The sequence below is a fragment of the Corapipo altera genome, unplaced genomic scaffold (assembly GCF_003945725.1).
Source record: "Corapipo altera isolate COAL_440 unplaced genomic scaffold, ASM394572v1 180, whole genome shotgun sequence".
NCBI classification, from domain to species: domain Eukaryota; kingdom Metazoa; phylum Chordata; class Aves; order Passeriformes; family Pipridae; genus Corapipo; species Corapipo altera.
In genome coordinates this window covers 4,251,830-4,274,128 of record NW_020884915.1, presented here as the reverse complement: position 1 = coordinate 4,274,128, position 22,299 = coordinate 4,251,830, and positions in this window count along the sequence as shown.

Here is a 22,299-nt window from a genome sequence, read left to right as displayed (position 1 = left end):
ATGGGAAAATGCAGTTGGGTGAGCTATTGAGGGAGCAGCTGAGCAAAGAGAGGGAATGAGTGATTCAGGAGAATGTTTCCAGAAGAAGAGATAATGGATAGAAAGGAGATGAACTCACCAGCCCCACAATTGAAAGTATATTTCCTGTTACACAGATATCTTATTAATGTTCTACTGACAAGGGAATTAACTCTCCAGGATAACAGTTCTGTCAATCTACAGTCACGAGTACCTTTGTCTTTCTAAAACCTGAATTTGTGTATCATCTCCACATCCATGCTTAGAGGCTGCCATGGAAATTTTGCTCCCTCAATGCGGGAAAAAACTCAGACAATTTTTAGATACTTACCAAAATATCCTCTAAGTAAAAAATTTAAAAGCCCCCATTAGTATTAAACATTTCCTCTTCATGCTGTCAGTGCTGCCATGGAAAGAGAAATGTACCTCAGCTTGGCTCAAGCTTAAATTCCCTCTCTTCTTGTACTCTTTAAATAGCAGATTGTCAGCTTAAGAAACTTGTTGCTGCTGATGACTATGATTCATGAGCCATCGAAAAGAACTGGGAACTTAATGGCTGTTTCTCATATCCTGATAACTGCATTGCACTCTAATCCCCTGGCTTCTAGTTTTAAATTTATTTAGATGTGTTGTGGTGGCTGTTTCAGCCTTCAAACCCCAAGAGGGCTGGTTTTATATTCCTCCCAGTGCTAAGCCTGGCTTTAGTGAACCTGGTCCTGACTTAACAGTTATGGAAGAGAGGATGAGGCTTGTTGGCTTTAATGAACTTGAGCAGCTGCAACCAAAGTCGGGATTTTCTCGTTAGTTTACTTTGAAATACCTAGCTGGAATATCTACGATGTAACAATCTAAAATTAAAACTCATATTTGAAAATTCATGTTAATTAAAAAGGGACATCTGAAGCCAAACTGGAAAAAAAAAATAAATAAAAAAATCAATGAACTAACTGGTCCTGGTCCTTCCTCGGTTAAGTAACATAATTTGTTCAATTTGTTTTATGTCTCTAAGTGAAGAACCTTTTACTCACTTTGATTCATGGATGGAGGTTAGAAAATGGTACAGTAGAAAGGAAATTAACATTTAACCTGCCCGCCTGCACATCCGAGCCGATGTCTCAATGTGACTGCAGCTGTGAGTAAATTCTCCCAATAAACCAGACAGTGCCTCCAATATTCATGTGGTTGCTTGTGCCTCGAGGAAAGCTCACACAGTTTCGTAGCTATTAAAGACCAAATTAGGAAAAAAAAATCTGAGCAGGATATATTGCTACTTGATATATGTCTATTTTTATTTTAGTTAAAGTTTAAGGGGACAAGCTGTTGCCAACGTACATCATTGCAGCTTCACAGACTTAAGCCAGGTCAGTACCTTTTAACAGCCTGGAGATTATAAACTGGTTTTTTTTTCAGAATACAGTCATGCTAGAAGAGGCAATGGTAAAGCAAAACACTGGTATTACTCAGTAGGATTGTGCAACTTAAGCTTGGGCTCTCCTTATTAATCCCAGTTTAGGATCAGACCTATGTATAAGCAGACAAGGCCTTGTACATCCTCAGAAACATGTTATAACATAATTGACCACACCTTAGTGAGCCAACATGAAAAAATAGACTCAATATGATAATGTACTATTTAGTTATGATAAAGAGTTTTCTTCTGGGAGACTTGATATCAGAGAAAGAACGGCATCAGTTGCTGAGAGAGTGGCTAATGGTTTAAAATAAAAGTGTAGAATGCATTTTGATTTCAACAGGAAGCCTGAGGATCCCTCATGATGTCCCTCAATCTTGTTAGCACTTCATTATGTCCTGTCAAACGTGTGTGAGCTGCAGGCACAGTAAAGGTCAAGCCAAGGCAACTGAGGAACACCAGACACCTTCCAGTTCCTGTTTTTTAAGAACAAAGAGGGACACTGAGCCAAGCATCTTATAATGCAAAATAGAAAGTTGAATAAAAATCACAAATCCAACTTCTTTCCTTACTAGCTGCAGTTTGCCATCCCATTACAGGAACTTATGGCTTTGAATTTTTCGCTGGCAGGTTGGAGATACAGTTTTATTTATTTATTTGTGGTCATCATTGCCATGGAAGCAATTGCAGTACCACATGTACTCAATTCTGCCATCCGTGAGAGAATCAGACAAGAAAAGGAGGGAGATGACTGGTTATAAAAGAAGAAAGCTGGTGTTTACACTTAGTGCTGTACACCCTGAGTAATCAGCTATGATGGGGGAAAAAAGGCAGAAAAGGCCTGTAACAGTTTAATGGGTGTTTTGAGAAAATATTATGTATTTTTTTTCAAAGTTTGCAGTAGTGAGACTGTGTTTAATAAGTAGGATGATTGTGGTCTTTTTTGTATTCATGTTTCTGCCCCCTTCCTGGTAATAGCAGTCTAATCACAGAACAAAGAAGACAGGTTCACAAAATCTTATTTCCTTGGAGATTTGAGGCCTGACTGCCTGAGAAGCTGAAGAGGATAAAGGAGCTACTGCAGAGTGTTTCTTGGAATGGGTGCAGGATGAGACACACACCAGCCACATTTACAAGCAGAGATGCTGCTACCTGTTGAAACTCACAGTGGCTTGAATGTACCTGAATATCTGTATAATTTTGTGACCCAGTCCCTAACAAAGCAGTTTTGCATTACCCCAACCAAATAAGACAGCCTGAAGATTAGGGCAACTGTCCCATTTAGGGACTCTCTGCATGTCTCTGGTGGAAAAGGTTGTGGTCATCCCTCAAGCTGTTACCTTTGGAAGTAGATTTGTCCTCCAGGGTGCAGGGTGAGCTCTTCAGGTCCTCAGTTCCTCACCTGCTGTTGGTCAACGTGAGTTGGATGAGCTGGAATTGTTTGAGAAGCGGGTCTTTGCTAGGAAAGTTACATGGACTGAAAAGAGTTCAGGACACCTTGCAGATCTATAGGGTGGTGGCTGTGGCAAATAGGGTCACGAGCCAGGGACAGTTGTGTCTTGACCTGCAAGCTGGAATGAGGTGTGTGGGTCCCTTTCCATCACTGTTCTGGGTTGGGGTGAAGAGATTTTTTTATCTCTTTGTATGTTTTTAGGGTGATGTTTGATATCCTGGTTGCAGTCTTAGCCGTATTTATGGACCAAATTTCTACAGAAATACTTTGAGGATGTGGAATGCGTAGAAAACAAAAATAAGATAATGTTAAGATACAAGACAGTGACAGCACCTTATATTGTACAAACACATTTCTGTTTCAAATGGGTTTTGGTTTTGTTCCTTTGTAACTATTATTAGAACTAATTTCAGGATAGTAGCTTCCAATGCCTTTTTCAGAGAGACGTGGAGTAAAGTAGCTGTCTGTGGCAGAAAAGAGAAATGTGGAAAAAAAGAGAGCTACAGAATGGAGAAAAATGGTGTTTGAACCAAAAGGAAAAACGCTGTGTATGTGCTGTTAGATGCAGCTTTTTTGTTTGCACTTCATTTGATTATCAGTATTTTCAGCCATCTCAGGCACTAATACATCTCTGCAGGGAGGGGCAGGGTTCATAGCCTTTCCAAAGCAGCACTAATGAGTGCCTTTAACTTAATAAAATGATCATTTGCCAACTACTTACCATAATGTGAACTAGATGCTTTCAGTCCAGAGATTAAAAGGAGTTTTCTTTGCAAATGCACTGTAGTTGCTACTACTACGTGAGTCATATGCAGATACACAGTGTGTTCATTGGTTATTGTTTTTTGAAATCTTGAGATCTCTTAAAATAGGTTGGAAGGAGTTGTTAGAGTCTATATTGTTTCAATAATATATGGATTATCACTCTCTAAATACGCAATGACATAAAAGGCAATAATGCCTTTTATGGATCCCATGTGGCCTATTACACTAATGATCCATGAATAATGGGGTCATGGGATGAGTTTTGAACAGTGCCTTTCTTTGTTGGTTGTTTTTCTCATTTATTTACCCAGGAAAATTCAGTTTTAAGTATCTGCTTTTCAGCAAGGTCCTACCATTTAGTGAGTTTTCATGCGGGTTAATGGATGCCAGAGAGGTCAAGTGACTTCCCAAAGGTTATACAATGAGTCACTGAATTTGTTGAGAATAAAATACAAGAACCTCTAGTTTTCTGTCCTGTGCTCTGACTGATGCTAAAGCAGTGAGATTTCGGATCAGCATGACCTCTGCTAAATCTCTGTGTTGCTGCTTTGAGGAGGCATCAAAGCTTGGTGTTCAATGGAGAAATCTGAAGCTCCTGAAGCAACATTTCCCATATTTCTCACGGAAACCACCAGAAAGAGCAGAAGGGCTGCGACACAAACAAGCCACTTTGATCCTTGACATAGATTCTCTCTTAAATTAAACTAAACAACATAGAGTTAAACAAACACACAGAAGCCCACAAACACAGTTTTCCTAATGCTAATCCAACACGAGAGTGTCTGTTTAGAGTGAATTATGTTTCCCACCTTTCTGCAACGGTGTTTCTTCCACTTCAAGCGGAAAACCTCTGCATTAATCTCTGTGATTAACAACTGTGATTTACCTCCTTCACCTGGCACTGCTCCTGCAAGCCCTTTAGGCGTGGAGGTTCAGTTGCAAAGGGCAAGGTGTGTCCTGGAGACATCACCGAGCTGTTCTGGATGCATTGATGGAGATGACAAGCATGACACACCACACCATCACCCTTGCTCCGACCTTGTACCTTCCTCTCAAGTCTCTGTCAGGAAGAGAAGGGTTCCTGTGCTGAGCTGAGCTTGGACACTGAACAATTACGTGCCCTGGGAACATCTCTTACCTGGATGCTCCCATGTTTGCTCAGCTGAAAAATTAGGTACCTCTTGGTGCATTTCTCTCCTGATTTTGTGTGTATACAGAACTCTGCAGCTCCAAAGCATTCATTATTATTATCATTACTACCTATAGAATATTCATGCTTTTAATATAGTATAAAGCAATTACAGAATGTAAGGTACTACGGAAACACAGAAAGATCTGCCTGGAACAATAATTTGATTCTGAAACTTTGTTGCTAAAAGACTTCAGGGTAAAATTTTAGTACAACATATGAGCTTTTAATGAAATGACTCCCATTACTTCTAGTCTAAATGGACAAAACCTACATAACACACGGAAAATTTTCATTTACTTAGCAAATAACGTGTATTAGGGTATAGCTGTCAAATTCTAATTCATCAATCAGTAGTCAGCAATGAACTGGAAGTGTTTCTAGCACAGGTGTTTCCATATCTATGCACCTCTGAGCTGGAAATCATACTGGTTGTTTATCTGAAAATACATCAGGTGAATGCTGTTGCTCACGGGTGCAGAAACATCACAGAATGTGCCTGAGAGATCAGACAAGGCACCTCTGCTCTGCCCGTGTTTCAACGTTGCTGACATCTGGTGTTGTATGGGGGGGGTGGCCGGAACATATTCACAGAAAGGGGGTGAGGCCGTGGATCGTGTTTTAGCTGTTTCAGCATAGAAGGAGGTCACAATTAATTAATTAATGTCACTTATGATTCCTTAAGCTGTGTGTTGGCTGCATAAATACCCTGGTTTTTGCTTGTTTTGCCTCCCCTCTGAGCGAGCCGATGCTGTTGCTGCCCCTGCAGCAGCTGAGTGCCTGCAACCATCTTACTTAAAAATAGATTTGAGACCCGCAGTGTCGAGGAGAAGTCACACAATGGCTTTCTGACAGCCCGTTGCACACGCTGATCAAGGCACTGGCTTTAAAACAGTTTGGCTTATAATTATATCTTTACAGCTAACTGGGCTATCCAAATGATTTTCTCTTCTCCCCCTCCCCAAGTCTACTGACCTGTGGCTAATGAGATTTGTGTTTCGATTAGTTGTAGAACATAAATTAACTAATCAATGAGAATGGATTCACATCCTTTCTTGTAAAAGAGCTCTGCTGCAGTGATCTGTATTTAATATTCAAATCAATTTCAAATTCTCAGGATGATTCTGCTAATATGGCAGGCTGAGACTCGCAGCATCTGTATCCTTACCACAGCCTGTAAATATGGGATGTTTATGGAATCGCCCACTGACCTCCAAAGCCTTCTCTGGTCTCATTGATTTACTATTTCACTTAATAGTGATGATGAGAAGCTTAGAGGCTGGCAATGAAGCCAGGAGAGGAATGTGAGAAAGCATTTTCCCTTCATTTACAAGAGTGTTAAGACTAAGGAGAAGTCACAGGACTTTGAAAAATGCCGTTTTGTTTTTGATATGAAAATTTTGGGTCAGTTTTATTCCACCTCAAATTTCCCCTCTTTCAAGAGATGAGGGTAAAAATATGGTCATTAGCAAAAAGCAGTTTTCTAAGGGTGAAGTTCTTTCGTTTGCTTTCAAGGTAGAGAGAACTTTATCTTTCGCCTTGCTCTAAATGTCTCATCTGTACAATTAACCAGCATCTTGGCATAAAATGTGAAAATTTGTACAGTCTTCAAAGCATCTGTGGCCTTTATGGTACAAGTTCTGTTAGTACTGAAGCCACAGAAAATTAAATGTTCCCCAAAGAACTTCCAGATGTGTTTTATTCTAATAGGGTCATTATACAGTAAATTAAAAAGCAGGGTAAATGGAACTGTAAAATTTAAATTAGTCTAAAACCACATCTCTTTGCTTTGAACATTCATTTGTGGGGTTGCATTTGCAATAAATGTGAATTAGGCAGCTGCAATAACTGTTAATCATATATTTATAAAATAGTAATGAGGAAATGAATAGCAGAGTAAGACAGCTGCACATTTCTCTAATAGTATGTCAACTGTGAACATAATAAGATGTAGAAAATTGTTTGGTGTTATGCTGATAATGCAGCTGAATGTAAGAGATCACTTCAACCTCTTAACTTTACAGGAAATTATATATAAAATCCATAAAAAGCCATAATAATACATTAGGCCTCTGAATTGTAGTCAATGTTTTTCTTTGCTTTGATTTTTCTGAAATGGGCCATACTTTTCCCGAAGTAATCTGCCAAAGATCACTAAGGCTTTTGTTTCAGGCTGCACTTTATTCACCATCTTGCAATTTCATTTAAGAGATAGTGCTTCTAAAAGACAAAAGTGATCTAACTTCCCTGCTCCAGGAGAGCTCTGGTTGCTTCCACCTCCCTCTCCTTGCAGAGTTTTGCCAGGCCTTGAGCATCCCACTTCTGAGCCCCAGTGGGGTTATCACTGCTGGAACTAGTGATTCAATTCAGAACCCCACATGAGGCATAGCAAAATGGGAAATCTAAATTTTACATATATATATATATTTCAGAGAATAGGTATTTTTTATATATTTACTTCTCTATATTTACTTCTCTCAAATATATATATATATATTTGAGAGCAGTAAACGGTTGTTAACATGGTCTGAGGGCATCCGTCTGTCTTTCCCAACCATGGTAAAAATTATAAAAGGGTCAAGATAATTGCAGAAAAAAACAAATCAAACAGCCCAAAACCAAGAAATAAATTGAAATATTCGAACAGCCCTTTAGATCTGCTGCCTGTGCCAGCAGACGTCGCAGCCTGCCCTCGTGCCAGGTGCTGCTCACTTGCACTTGCAGTTTTTAACCAGCCTTAATTGAATTTTGCAACTGAATTGGGGTGAAGAGGAGAATTACAAAGCTAACAGGAAAAAAATTAGGCAAGTGCTGGGCTGCAAACAGCCGAGCAGGGAATAGGTGCTAAATGTGTAATGGGAAGGCTGCCACAGGAAATGTCACTTATCAAAGTGGCAGGACTTTGCAAGGAAAAGCAGGAGAAAGAAATGAGGGGCCCAATCCCAGCACTCTCTGATGCCGCTGTGAATAGTGCCTGTGATTTAATAAGCTGTTTGCTGGGATGTGGCTTTGGAACTTGGGCTAAAACTGGTGGGTTTTAATCCAGAGCTGGAACGTGCTGAGCAGAGCTCAGCTGGGGGGCTTGGAGGTGCCTGATCCCCAAAAGAGCATCACGGGATAGCAAATATCCTGATTTTGCTATGGAACAAACCCATGTCTGTTATGGACTCCTTTTTCACTATGGAATACATAATGAAATGATGAGTGATCTGACTGCAAATTGTGTAATTTTACCATAAACAGTTTTCTCTGATTTGACCCTAAATGTTTCCTGCACTACCATGCTGTGATGCATTTTTAATACTTTTTTAATGCATTTGCATTTGGAATGACACAAGCAGCTCACTTTTGTTTTTTAAAATGCAGAGTTGAAGGAAGACTGAAGATCTTACAATCTCCCAGACTAAAAGTCTTTCAGTTGGTTCACAGAAACCATGATAGACTTGAAAAGGAGGAGGAATGAATCCTCTGTGGGTAGAAAGGAGGATTTTTTCAATTAGTCCTGTGTATTTAAGGGTGAGGTGAGGGGCCACCAGAGGTCTGGGTGGCCAGGCCGAGGTCAGGAGGGCTGCAACACCATCAGCTCTTTTGGCCTTTTGGAAAACCTTTGTAGTCCCTCACTGAAGCCAACCTTTAGCCTTCATCAAGCTGTTGCCCTTAATGCACATGGCTTTTATTTTATTTTATTTTTTTTCGGTTGGGAGATGGCACAAATCTTTTTGGCCATCTTAAAAATCATAAGGCTATTGCACAGTGGCCAGATAGGAACAAAAAGTGTCCTTGGTGTAACCCTATCAAAGGAAATATTGTTCATACAACATCGTCATCTTATCCTGAGCTGTCATGAGAGGCAGAAAAAGGGACACAGAACACAGACAGAGACATAGATATGAAAATACATTCAGGTTGAATTCATCCTATAAAATTTTGGCCTTCTACTTGCCAAAACAAAGCAAAAAAATGTTCTTATTAAATATAAATTAAAGGATAAGCAATGGAAAATGGCTTGTTTTCAAATCTTTCTTTTTTTCCCCCTTCTTTGAAACAGACTGTTCAATTCTCCAGGAGAAGCAAAGTTCAAGCTCTCATTTCCCACTGTACATTTCTGTGTTAGTGCCTCACAAAATAGCAGTTCATTTCTGGAAATCCTATTACTGTCCACACTCAAGCAGCAACTTTAACAGATACATCTGTTACCTGGCAGCTTCTTCCTACACAACTCCCACCTCTGAGAGTTAAAGCTTATAGTTTTAACAGGAAAATTGAAATAGGCCAATTTTGAGCAATGCACATTTTGGGGAGGGGGGGGGAAGAAAAAGAGCACATGCCACTGTCAGCTACGAGAGCCTCATCTTGCCTTACACTCTGATCTGCACAGACACAGAAAATAGAGTGTGCATTATCATTATCTTAGAGATGATTATTTGGTGTGTGGACACTCAACCAAAGGACTAATGCAATCAGAAAGTTAAAATATATGGGCTGGAAATACAAATTCATTAGACATACACAGAAGGTATGGCGCAGCGGGTCTGTCGTTTAAATTAGATTTTGACAATTATATGGATAGTCTGGTTGAGATGACATATGATTTGCTCACTTTATCTATACCATGATTTAATTACTGCAAAAGATGTGTGGAGTTAGGACCTTGTTGTTCCCTTAAGGCCCTAAGCTGGAGTGGAGTTGGGTCCTTTTTGTGTTCTTGGTGTTTGCTGCTTTGAAGATTTTTGTGTATTTATTTGTGTGTGTGTATGCATATATATATACATAGATATAATTTTATTTTTTTACATGAAATTAGTATGTGTGTGCACCCAGTGGAACTGATGCAAATCTTTCCACTGACCTCAGCAGGGCTGAGCCTCACTCTTACCCTGTGCCTCACCCTGTGAGATGCTCCTCATGTGGAAACCACCTGTTTTGCCATTCAGGATCCAAAGCAAAGAGCCAGGGCTTCCCCCCCAGTCAAGCCCAGGTGCCTTGTACCTTGTGCATGAACACAGACAGTCTCCACCTTCCCATTCTGGGCCAGGAGAAGAACGTGCTGGGTCTCCATCCCCTCTGCTCAGCCAGGCACCAGCTGTGGTGATGGTGAGCTCAGCTGGACCATTCCAGGCTTCTGGAAAGATCTTCTCCCTCCCCACCATCCTGAGAGGCTTCCAAGAGACATCATCAGCAACACACTGCCAGTGAGTGGTGTGTCACTGTGGAAGCATGGCCAGCCCTGTGTGAGGATCTCCAGATGTTCCTGTGGCTTCTGGGTGGAACCATCGCTGTGGTGCGAACCCCGCCGGCACCAAAAGCACCTCGGCTCCTCCTCACACCACCCTGCTCTACCTGGCTCTTGCCTGACATTTATTAGCAGTATTTATTCATGCTTTAAACGTGGTGCATGTGCACAAAAAAATGCAGCACCAGGCTCCATCATTTAGGCAGACAAATGATGGCGACGCCTCTCTCTGGACATCGAATACATATGAACCCCCCCCCCACTATTAAAATGGAAGCCTGATTTGATAACTTCTTACAAACCCAGCAAATGCCACTTCTTACAAATGAACACCAGCAATCAATTTAATTTCTCAAATAAAATGATTAAATTGCTGTTATTGTGGAATCATTATTTTATTGCTAAAACCTTTTAAAATGTTAATTATTGCGCCCCTTGAAAAGCTTTCATCTTGCCTGACTTTGCTCTTGTACAAAAAAGTGTCTCCTGGTTGTGACTTGCAAATTGATTGAAAATTCATGCTTTACCTTTCCTCTCCCTCTCTCTTTTTATTTTTTTAACACCTGCAACTATTCTCCTTGGCTGTAATATTTATATGAATTTAACTTTAATTTTTCTCTGCTTTCATCTTCTGAATTAGTCAGTATAAAGCATAGATCACTCCTTCTCTGCTGCTTTCCTGTTTATTTGCTTTAACAATAGGTTCATTAACTAGATTTTGGTGCTCAAGCTATGTGGACACATCCATTTCAAAGGAGGCTTTAATGGCATTTCATATTTTTCTACATTAAGGAAGATTAAAGTATATTACAATACCCTTTACTGCTCTATTTTCTTCATTTTAGAAGTGGTCAGTTTTTAAATTTTTTTTCCCTCTTTCTTTCATCTGCAGTGTTCAATAAATTGTCCAGGCCTTTCAGATGATAGTTCCAGCAAATTGAGTTCCATATTACAACTCTGAACCATTGTTTAGCCCATCATCAGTCAGATAAAGCACTCCTATTCACACAGGACATCAAAAGAACAAATATATGTTCAAAGTGGCTAAAAAGATTACTGTGACTTGGATATATCATTTTGTTAATTGTTAGTGATTATTCTACTAGCTTAGAGGTGCTGAATTTGCTGACTCTGAGCTCATGCCTGTGATGTAATCAGAGTGGAATATATAGATATTCACGGCTGGAAATTACACCATTCAAAAAGGGTCAGGTCTATCACCCTCTAATAGCTGAAGGTGGACTAATAGCAACGTTTTAATAAGAAGAAAGATGCAGACTGATGTCTTCATCTCACCCGGAGGGAAGGTCGTGAAGTGCTCCGGAGAATTTCAGCCGTGCCGGTGCTCAGATGAATCAGGTGATGGTGGTGGGTGCTGAGCCAAACTCAGCCTTGGTGCACCTTGAGATTGGTTGGGTTGTACCTGGGAGAAGTCTGGCCCAGCTTGAATTGAGGCTGTTTGCCAGGTGAGAATGGCTGAAGTTAATGCTTTGAGGTCCTGGTCTTGCGGAGGTTGACTTGCAGGTGTTTAAAGCTTTATGCTCTGAGCAATCCCTTGGAAATCACGGGCAATATTTTAATGACTCCCAACACTGCAGTATCATGGTACCACACAGACCTAATATGTCTGTCCCCATAGCTCCAGATGTGGTGGGGAGGTATTTTAGAAGTGGGAGACAGAGACACAAAACCTGAGACCCTCCGAGGTACTGAGTGACCAACTCCCAGGCTGGAGAGAAACAACTGAGCAGCTGCCTCTGAGTTAAGGTCAGAGAGAAGGAAAAAGAAATAACCCCATCTAAATTTCCAGCTCCCAGGCACTCATGTTTCCTCTGACACTCGGGTATCTCAATAAAAACATGCATATTTGCAGGATATAAAATGAACACTTGTCTGCCTCTGCAGGCTCCTGCTCTTCAAAGGTAATTTCTGAAATCTTGCAAATGCAAAGAGCTTAAGAAGAAATTCTGAATAGAGGCTGCCTAAAATTGCAGGCTGCATTTCTCTCCTCGTGTATTTTACCCTGCACTGGGTAAAATGGAGAGGCAGCACTAAGGATGCCTGAGCGTATGTGAGGCTACGGCTGGAAGACAGATTTTCCAACAGAACAATTGCAGGGTGTAGGTTTTAGGCAATAAGCAGGTAGCCTCGTTCTCTCAAAAGAAGAAAGAAAATAATGGAAAACTGTAACATTCATTTGGAGGCCTCAAAGGCATAAAAAACCCAATTCCAACTGTTATAGGTCCCTGCAGGAGTCTACAAAGGAACTAAGCTTTTTAAGTAAGAAAACTAGATTTTGGCCCAGAGGGCCCTGTCATTGCTACTTAATAGATGAAACTCTTTTGATACAAATATGCTGTTTACTTCTCAGCTTCAGCTTTCATAAAATATAACCTTTTTATGATTTATGACCCCTGAAAAAGTGCTGGATGGATTTTTAGCTCTGAATTGGTTGAATGTCAACAAGAAAAATACAGATAACATATAGAAATAGCAGGGTGTTAATGCCACACAAAATGATGAAATTATTTTTGTTTAGAAAAGTTAAGTTTGTTCTTAAAGTTCTGTGTGAGTGAAACTGAGGAAAAAGGTTTGCTGGTAAAGCCATGGGAGGCTTTGCATGATGCAAAATGGTATGGAGGGTTTAGATGAGATGTTGGGAAGAAATCCTTCCCTGTGAGGGTGGTGAGGCCCTGGCACAGGGTTCCCAGAGAAGCTGTGGCTGCCCCATCCCTAGAAGTGTCCAAGGCCAGGTTGGACAGGGTTTGGAGCAACCTGGGCTAGTGGAAAGTGTCCCTACCCATGGCAGGGGGATGGAACGAGATGAGCTTTAATGTCCCATCCAACTCAAACCATTCTGTGATTCTGTGCTTCCTTTTTGCTTTAAGACAGCATTTGTTTACCTAGAAATAGTAAAACTGATGACACAGAATTGAGATGTGACTCCAGGGAGGGACAGACAGTGCAATGTGGTTGCTCACCCCTCTGGTACCAGCCAGAGTAATGTAACCACTCATGTAACCACTGCAGATTCATTATTTTAATGAGAAATTAAAGACTTGCTCCAAAACTCAAGTTGTATAAAGACTCCTATTACTTGTAGTGATTAGTAAAATAAAACAGAAATTATCAGAAGTGACATAATCTGTCTTCCTTCTTTATTTACCCAAGTTATTTTTTTCCTCTTGACACCCGTATTGATGCCTATGGACAAGTTGAAATATATAATCATGTTTTAATAGATTGGTCAGTGATTAAAAGGCAACACAAATAAAATATTAGTGTTGTGAAATGGAAATGGAGGTACCAGAGCTTTGAGGACAGGTACACAAACATAAAGATGGGGAAAAACTGTTTACAAGAGGATTGCACACATTTTCTTTTTTTACTGTTTTCCACTTTGTATTATCTTTTTTACAGCTTCTTTGCTTAACATTAGCAATGTACTTGTTTTTCAGGTGGCTTTTCTCATGTTGTTTGTGAACCTGCTGAACAACAACACAAAAAAAAAGGTTGATTTTTCTGGATGCTTGGGGAAATAGCCTGATCCCAGACAAATTGCCCAGGAAGTCTCGGAAATGACTTAGCCTGCCACAGAGGCAAGGTTGTAAAAATTGAAAAGGTTTTCACTTTTGACTCTTCCAACTATTGCAGAAAGAGACATTTGCTGGTGTATGGTCTCGAAAACTGTCACTGAGCAAATTAAAATAACAAAAATATCCATCTGTGGACCCCCACACATCCAGCTTTCCTGCCTTGCTCTGTCACAGGGAATTAATCAGCCATGGTGTGCTCAGCAATGGTGGCTGACACTTGGCAGCTGCAGGGCTTTTGTAGAAAATATACACAGATATTAGTGCTGGAAAACACAGTATTCCACTGATCTGGATGTTCCCACTTTGTGTGTTACAGAAAAGAGAAAAGGAAGCTGAAATGGGAAGGCATGGGAGAAGGAAGGATGCTGGAGTATTATCTGTCCTTCAGAGCTACTTCTACAGCTCTGGAGGCTTTTCATGGGGTCTGAGGATGGAAAAACAACCTGGAGCACTGACTCCAAAGCCTTTCATGCAGGAATGGCCTGACAGACTAGCTAGATATCCACAATAGCCAGACCAAGGCTACCCAGGACAAGATGTTCTGCCTGAGACTTGTAGGTGTCCATGGGACATCTGGGATCCTGTCCTGGAGCAGGGATCCTCTCCTAGTTATAATTCTTAGTTATAAGGCTTGACTTTCCTATGGTTGTTCAAAGTAAACAGGATGAGCTGACTCCTCTCCTTTATTGACTTCTGAAAAGCCTGTTACTGAGGAAGGTTTTAAGCACATGGTTGAAATTCAGTGCGTAGTTTAAGTGCTCACCTGAAGGCCTTTGTTCATTTTCCCATCAGTCAATCAATCAATATCTGCACAGAGTCTGGAAAAATACCATGGAGGAGGAGGAGGAGGAAGGGAGACAGGGAAAGCTGGCCATCAGCCAGATTTTCAAGGATACTTGGAAACCAGACAAGGTAAGTGTTTGCCTGAGGGGGATCTCCAAAAGCACCAAACCAAAGAAATTCTGCAGAATTAAAATTTCTTTGAAACTGACTGTGGAAGCTGGTTGGAAGCAGAATTGAGAGGATCCTCAAACTTACCTGCTCATGCAAATAACCTCAGAAGGGGTTTACACTGAGCAACAGGAAGCCTGGGTCACTCTGAGACATTATACAGGCTCTATGCAGATAACTTCATGCCCCTTGGACTTCATACTGCTTAGATCAACACTGACCATTATCACTTTTCAACTCATTCAATTTTCAGTAATGTGTCTGGTCACAGAACTGGATCCTTTATGCTTTTATTCTTCCAATCCTTAGACCTTAACATCACTTCATCCCCCAGGTTGGAAGGTTCAGTGGTCCTCTGTCAGTTTGGCTGTAGGAAAAGACCACTGAGAAGTCAACACCTGCCTTTGAAAGCACCCTGAAACCTTCAAACTTTGCCTGGTCAATGAAGAAACTGGAAAGAGGAAGTAAAGTGTGCATATATATACACACACACATATGTATATATTACCTCTTGAGGAAAAGTATAGGTCTGTAGTTTGCTCTTGGAGATGAGAAGTGAGAAAGCTTCAGCCAAAACTAATTAAGAAACATTAATGTCTATTAGGAACTTTCTTTTTGAACTTTTCATTGCAGCTGTTTCTTGTGGATTGATCTCTTCCTTAAGCAGATATATTAGTGAAAATATTCACCTCTTCTATTCTGTCTCACTGAGGAATTGCTGGTGACTATATTTCTATTTGTTTAAATTCAACAGTCCATCTGATGTGTTCTCTGCCTTTCCAGACATATTCGTGGGACACCATAGTCTGCAGCAATATGTATGAAATCAGATTGCATTCAACCTGGGAATGACCTACACCCTGAACTCCATAAGCAGTGTATTTTCATACCTATTAGCCTTTGAGGTGTGAAAACAAGAAGGGTGGTTTATACCTGCATGGGTGAGAGAAGGATAGAAAATACTACCTGTTCCTTTCAAGGGTAGCCCTGTCCCTGCTCCCAGCCTTCCTTAGTCATCTCTCTCCAGTATCTTTCTCCCATGCAGATTGAGGGTCTTTTTTGAGGTGGTTTGGGGACTATTTCGGAGGAATGTTTTAGTAATATGGGGTTTACTTCAGGATACACATGTGAAAGTGCAGTATCTGGCCACTGCAGGACTTTATTGGTGGATGTGCCATAATCAGGATGGCACTTTGTTCTCATTACACACTCAGTTCATCCACAAGCTGCTGGCAGACAGCAGAATTCACCTGCAATGCACAGTCCTATGTCCTGTAGGGAATCAGGCACTGTAAGAGTGTTTCCTTGTGATGTATCAAAGGGGTATTTATTGTATCAGGTACAATAAATACAAACCAGACCTCTTAATATTGGCAGGTGGACTGAGTGACCTTGCCCGGAGTTTGCATGGAAGAGTTTCAAGAAACATTACAGAATCACAAAAAAGTTACCTCCTTTTTTTTTTTAGGAACTCACCCACAGCCATTTCAACCCACTTTTCCCAAGGTTACCTTGTATATCATTAAATAACCAGTTGATGCCAGTATTTATACCAAAAAGGTGTTTCACCTTTCCTTCAGTCCTTTTCTTTATTTTTCCTTTTCTGGTTTACAGCAATTTTTACCCAGTCATTTGAATGATGCTTTTGACAGGGGGAAAAAAAAAATCTCTACTTAATAAGAAATCAGCTAAAACCTTACATTTAAATGCTGAATGCCTAATGGCAAATCTGGTGGTGTGATTCATTGGCACTAGGAGTATTCATTTTGCTTGGGGAACTCATTTAGCTGAAGGCACTGTGCTTATGTCCTGCTCAATGGTCTTTGGATAAAGAGAATTTACTTTACTTGTCTACTTTGAAGACTAGAAATTTGGTAGTATTTCATTTTCAGTTAGAAAAGCAAAGAACTGTTCCGATATTCTCTTGAAGCTGTTCTGAAAAGTGGCTCATAATGACAGAATCACAAAGGTCATGTGCTATTTTCTTTCCATAAATCTGTCAGTGGAAATATTACAGGTTTTCCTGGTCTTTATCCACTCGTTTGTTGCGATGAGAGTGTGAGATTGGTTTGGGCTCCTGTGAAGTTCTAAATGTTGGAAATAAAATGCAGAGCACAAATGAGAGCAGCTGCACCTCCTTGCTGTTGGAGGCCGGGACTGGGGATATCCACTGATAGAAGAGTAGGCTCATTGAACATGGATGGCTGAAAAGGATCCTCACAGTTCATTGGAAATGGTTCCTTATATTGACAGGGAAGTGAAGGATGAGGAACCCTCTTATAGGGTTTTATGCATCAAATGTAGCAAGGAAAACAAGGGAACATGAAATGAGGCCTTCAATTTTTGGTACTAGGTCCTGCTGAAATAAACTGGGAGTTGTAGGAGTGTGTGATTTGCTAAATCTCCAAAACCTGGGAAGTTCTGTAACAAGTACCCAATGGAGGCTCTAGGAAAAACAACAAAAGTAGGTTTCAAAGAATCACAGAATGCCTTGGGTTGGAAGGACATTAAATATCTCCTCATTCCAACACCCTGCCATGGGAAGGGACACTTTCCACTAGCCCAAGTTGTTCCAAGCACCGTCCAACCTGGCCTTGGACACTTCCAGGGATGGGGCAGCCACAGCTTCTCTGGGCAACCTGTGCCAGGGCCTCACCACCCTCATAGGGAAGAATTTCTTCCCAATATCCCATCTAACCCTGCCTTCAGGCAGTTTGAAGCTATTCCCCCTTGTGGTGTCATTCCATCCCTTGTCCACAGCCCCTCTCCAGCTCTCTTGGAGCCTCTTTAGCTACTGGAAGGTGCTTCAATCCCTCCCTAAAAGGAATCTGGATCAACCTGAGGTAAGTAGAGAAGCCCATCTCTGCCCTTTCTTGGACTACTTATATTCTGTGAAAAATGAAAGGAAAACAAACTAGTGGTTTTGAAAACATGGCTCTTACTATCTGTCAAAAACCCATATAAAATCAGTTGATCTCCTTGTTCTGGAATAATGTATCTGTTTTTCCCTGGCTTAGAGGAGTGTTTATTAATTCTGAGAGCTGGTGTATACAAGGGAGTGAGCACGGAACCAGGGTGGGGTTTAAATTTCAGCATGATAATGACTCCTCAGTAACTCCCAGTTTAGATACTTTACTACAACACTCCAAGTGTTTTGGAGTGGGCTGCCCAGAGCAGCTCCAAGGAGCTGATGGAACGAGGGTGTCCATGGGCTGGGAGGGGACAGCCCTGGAGAACTGGTTCTGCAAGAGCTGCTTGGGATTATTTCTCCAGACAGACAATTTCTAAATCTGGTTTTCCCTGAGTGTTGAGAGCACATTTGTGGCTGGATGTGTGCATGTGAGTGAGTGTGAGCAAACGGCTTTTGGCAGGAGGACAAGCCCCGTTTATCCCAGACACAAAGCTGGCCAGAAGCTGGGGTTTCTTCACACGTGGTTCATGACCATGGCTGTGAAGTCTGCCAGATTTATAGACTTATTGGTCAGAGATGGAATTGAGTCAGTAATTATAGGTAGTAACTGTGATTGATCCTATAAAACACAGCATATGTTTGCATTTTTAGGACAGTATGACTATTTTTTTTTTAAGATGTGGCCTGATTACAAGTCAATTTGGCTCAGTGTCCAGTTTATTCAATTCCTTCTGTGCTCCAAGTCAGCATCCATGTTATTCATGTGGACTTGGCTAGTGACAAAGAGCTACATTAATCTGGAATCTTAATGCATATTTCCAGAACTGTGATATCTGATGTGATACACAAGTAAACCTGAATGAGATCAACATTTGGTTTTGGAAGAGTTGTCCTATTTTTGTTCCCTGTTTTTATTTTTCTTCTTTTTCTGTGGTCTAACTGTCATGTATTCATTGTTTTGATATGCCTAAATTCTTGAATTCTTTACTTATTTACTTTAATTATTTATGCCCAAGAGTGTCTAGGTTTGTAGAATATAACAATTTTTGACCCAACAGGATAGTGTCTGTAATTCACAGAGCTCTCTGTAAAGAGGTATTTACTGATATGGGGCAGTACCTAAATACTTCAGGAAAAAAAAAATTATGTGTTAGAGTCATCCCAAGGGAATCACACTTATCTAATAGCAACAGTGAATTTAGTAATTTTTTTCATGGCTGCTTTTGAGCCAAAGCAAACATCCCAAAATATTTACTCATGGAACAAGTCTGGGTGAACTGCACAGTGTGTTTGAAGGTTTTGCTTGGTTTTGCTTAATGTTCTTGGGGATCAGTTAAATCACCAAGTCACAGGAGAGGCTTTGGTGATGTTGTAGATGCTGTTAAACTCTGTGTTGCCACCAGTGTGAACTATGGATTTGCAACACAGTCAGAGATGTGTCTGGTTATTACTATTTTTTTTAAACATTTCCCCACAAAAATGAAACAATCCTTTAATATGAAATCATTCTTAAAACTTAATGAAATTGGTATGTATTACCTGTGTTTCATCACTACAAGCTCATTCCTGGTCATAAACTAAAACAAAGTGTAAGACTCTTCTGCTGATTGTTTGTTGGCCTGGGGAACACTAGGCAAGGTCAACCTCAGCTAAATTCTGTGTACAATTATCACGTCTGGTGCCACTACTTGGCACTTTAGCAAAGAGATCTTGGATAGGTTTTACTCCACTCCAAAGCTGGGAGCATCATTTCATCAGAAATGGTGCCACACAGGTATCCTTTCATGTGCCAGGATATCCTGTTATCATGGCTAACAAGGAAAAACCAAAGTCCTGCACAATTATAATTTAAACCCTTATGGTTTGTCTGTGGCTCTCACTCTAACAGTGCAACGGGGCATAAATAAATGAGATTAAAGCAGTCAATGACTTACAGATCTCTCTCATTCCTTTGCAACAATGCCCTGGAAATCTTAAATTCGTTTAAGACAACTCCACAGCTCCCTTGTAGAGTAACTGGCAATGCTGCTGTGGCAAAATTGCAAATAACTTACCCCGAGGATTTCCAGTTTTCTCCTGCTGCTGTTATTTCCTGTTGGACTGAGATCTGCACATGTGAGTAACAGACATCTTGTATATGTTTACTCTCTTTTGGAAGCGTTTGCAGTTTGAGGTTTCTAGAGTAACTGCAGCTCAGGCAGGATTTCTGTTCTCTTTGCAAGGAAGTGCTTAATTGTGGACCTGAATCTGGGCCTTACAGTAGAAACAATATCTATATAAAGGAAATGCTGAGATGAGTAATAAAGAGCAATCTTCTTGTGAGTAAATAAAAATTACAAAAGGAAACAATAATCAATACATTTTACAGTTCAAGAGTTCAGCACATGCTGTTTCAGTACAGTACAATGGATGGGCAGCCTCTGTGGATTATAAATTCCCACATTTATGTGGAAACAGAAGTAAATAACTGAAACAAGAGTCATGTTGCAAGAATGTAAAACCAAGCTGGACTTAATGGTGTGCTATATTTAAAAGAGTGATGTTGTCCAAGGAGTGTTCACTTTATCTTTTCCTTCAAGCTTGGCTGCCTGCAACCTGCCAGGACCAGCTAATTCAAAAGAAACCATTTTTCTCTATTTCAATCACCAATAAAATACAATATGCATTGCACTTCGTATCCCTGAATCCCAGAGCCTGATGCTACCAGATATCAATGTATTATAGAGGTAAATAAACATCTCTTCTTTTAGTTGGGAGAGCCATTGCTTGGATCAGGTGTAGGGGAAGGGCAGGGCAGTGCAGTGATGCCATAAACTGTTGAAATAGTCTTTTGGAGGGAATAGATGGCTGAAAGCTTATTGGCATCTTATAAACCTTTTTAATTTGATGAGTTAGGTGCAGAAACACCATCAAAAACCTGGTCTTAGATCACCTATTCAAAATCAGATTTTGTGCATCACCTCTCCTTCTCTGACCTGCTTCTCCCTCTTCCCCTGCTTTTCATGCTGCTGCAGTTATCAGTCAGGGGCTGATCTCCAGCTTTGGTCCCTTTCCTCTCTCCATCGGGGTATGAGAAGTGATTTAATGGGGCCATCAGTGATCCCTCTAAGCGGGAAGGACCTTCCAGAGGGTTGGAAGGGGTGTAACTGGCTCCCAGTCTTGCTGCCATGAGCACTCTTAGGCAGGCAGGACATGAAGGGTCCACTCATCCCTTCAGGAGGAAAGCAAGGCTGGATGGACCACCTGATTTCCCCTGGGAATCGAGGGATGCAGGTGCTGTTTTGCCCTGATACTTCACCATGACGAGGAACCAATGTTCAACAGCATTTTTGTCCATAAAGGCTGGCCAGTAAGCCTGGCTTTTGTACAACTAAAAATCTCATTAGCACAGGGTTGCAGGCACCTTGCAGGAGAAGAGGTGAAATCCTGGTTTGGTCAAAATGTTCCTGTTCTAAAGGATGGGTCCATTTTGCTCTAGGTGATGGTCTTGTTCCAAGCTAAGGAGTCTCATGCATAATGTGAATTTTGATTTGATGATACATGTTCCGTTTTCAAGGTTAGCACTTTTTTATCCAAGAAAGGCTGTATCATCTCATGCATTAATGGTCTGGGCTTGTACACCCTGTCTGTGTGATAATGCAACCCAGGACATTATATATGAAAAAATTCTGACATAGATGTACTTTCTAAAACCTATATTAAAAAAGCTGTAATTTAGAAAAATACTTCTTGCAATGTCACGTGAAGAACGAACAATTTTGAATAAAGAAAAAACACAAAAAGGATAAATTTTGAGTGCTTGGCTTTGTCAGACAAATACCATTCCCATAATCTTCATCAAAATCAATCTTTTAGAGATAGTAACAGTTGTGCCCTTGTTCTAATATAGTAGAGCCATTTTGTTAATTTGCCTGTAGTTTGCGAGGTGCACGGAAAATACATTTTATGAGCAGGTGCTCGCTTACTTTATATAGGAAGTATTAAATTTGATACCACTTTCCTTTAATAAGACCAGATAATGGCACAAAATCTGAATCTATTATCACAAGGAAGAAAGTAACAAGGACAGAAAACGAAACAAATGTAATTTTTTCTTATTACAACACTCACATTTCAAACTTGTGGAGGGTCTGTGCTTTACTTTGTAATAACTACTGTGACTGCATAATACTAGGACAGATATTGTTTAAAAAAAAAAATCCCTGATAGCCTATTCAGGGCTGTGTCTTTGTGTTCTCATGGCAGCCCATCTCTTTAAGTAGGTTGAGTTGAACAACTACCCAGCAGGTGAAAAAAATATTCTGCTACCAGCATATTGCCATCTTTCATTAAATGGTTACCAAATAATCCTATATAGTGGCGAGACAGGAATGTGTTTCTACCTGCTGTCAGATATCTTTACAAAGTGTAAGGTACCAATGTTGTGTGGATATAGAAGGATGCTTTGCAATAAAACTCTGTGCATTTCCTCTGGTTCCAGCAGCTGGAACTTGCTATGAAAATCAGCCAGCAGAACTAACACAAATGACAGTAAATACACAGGCAATGATTTTTTTTTTCCAGTGCATACAATATTAGCCATTAGCCTGCAAGCAATGCTGTTGCAGTCATATTTAGGGTAATTTTCACACCAATATGGTATATGTAAGCTAGATTTCTCACCAGAGTGAAAGCGGTTTAATGGTTGAGTTTAGGCAAAGAAAAGAACTCTGATATTTATCAGCAGGTTCTGCTCTCAGGAATGACACAAATTTGTGTTCTATAATTTTTTT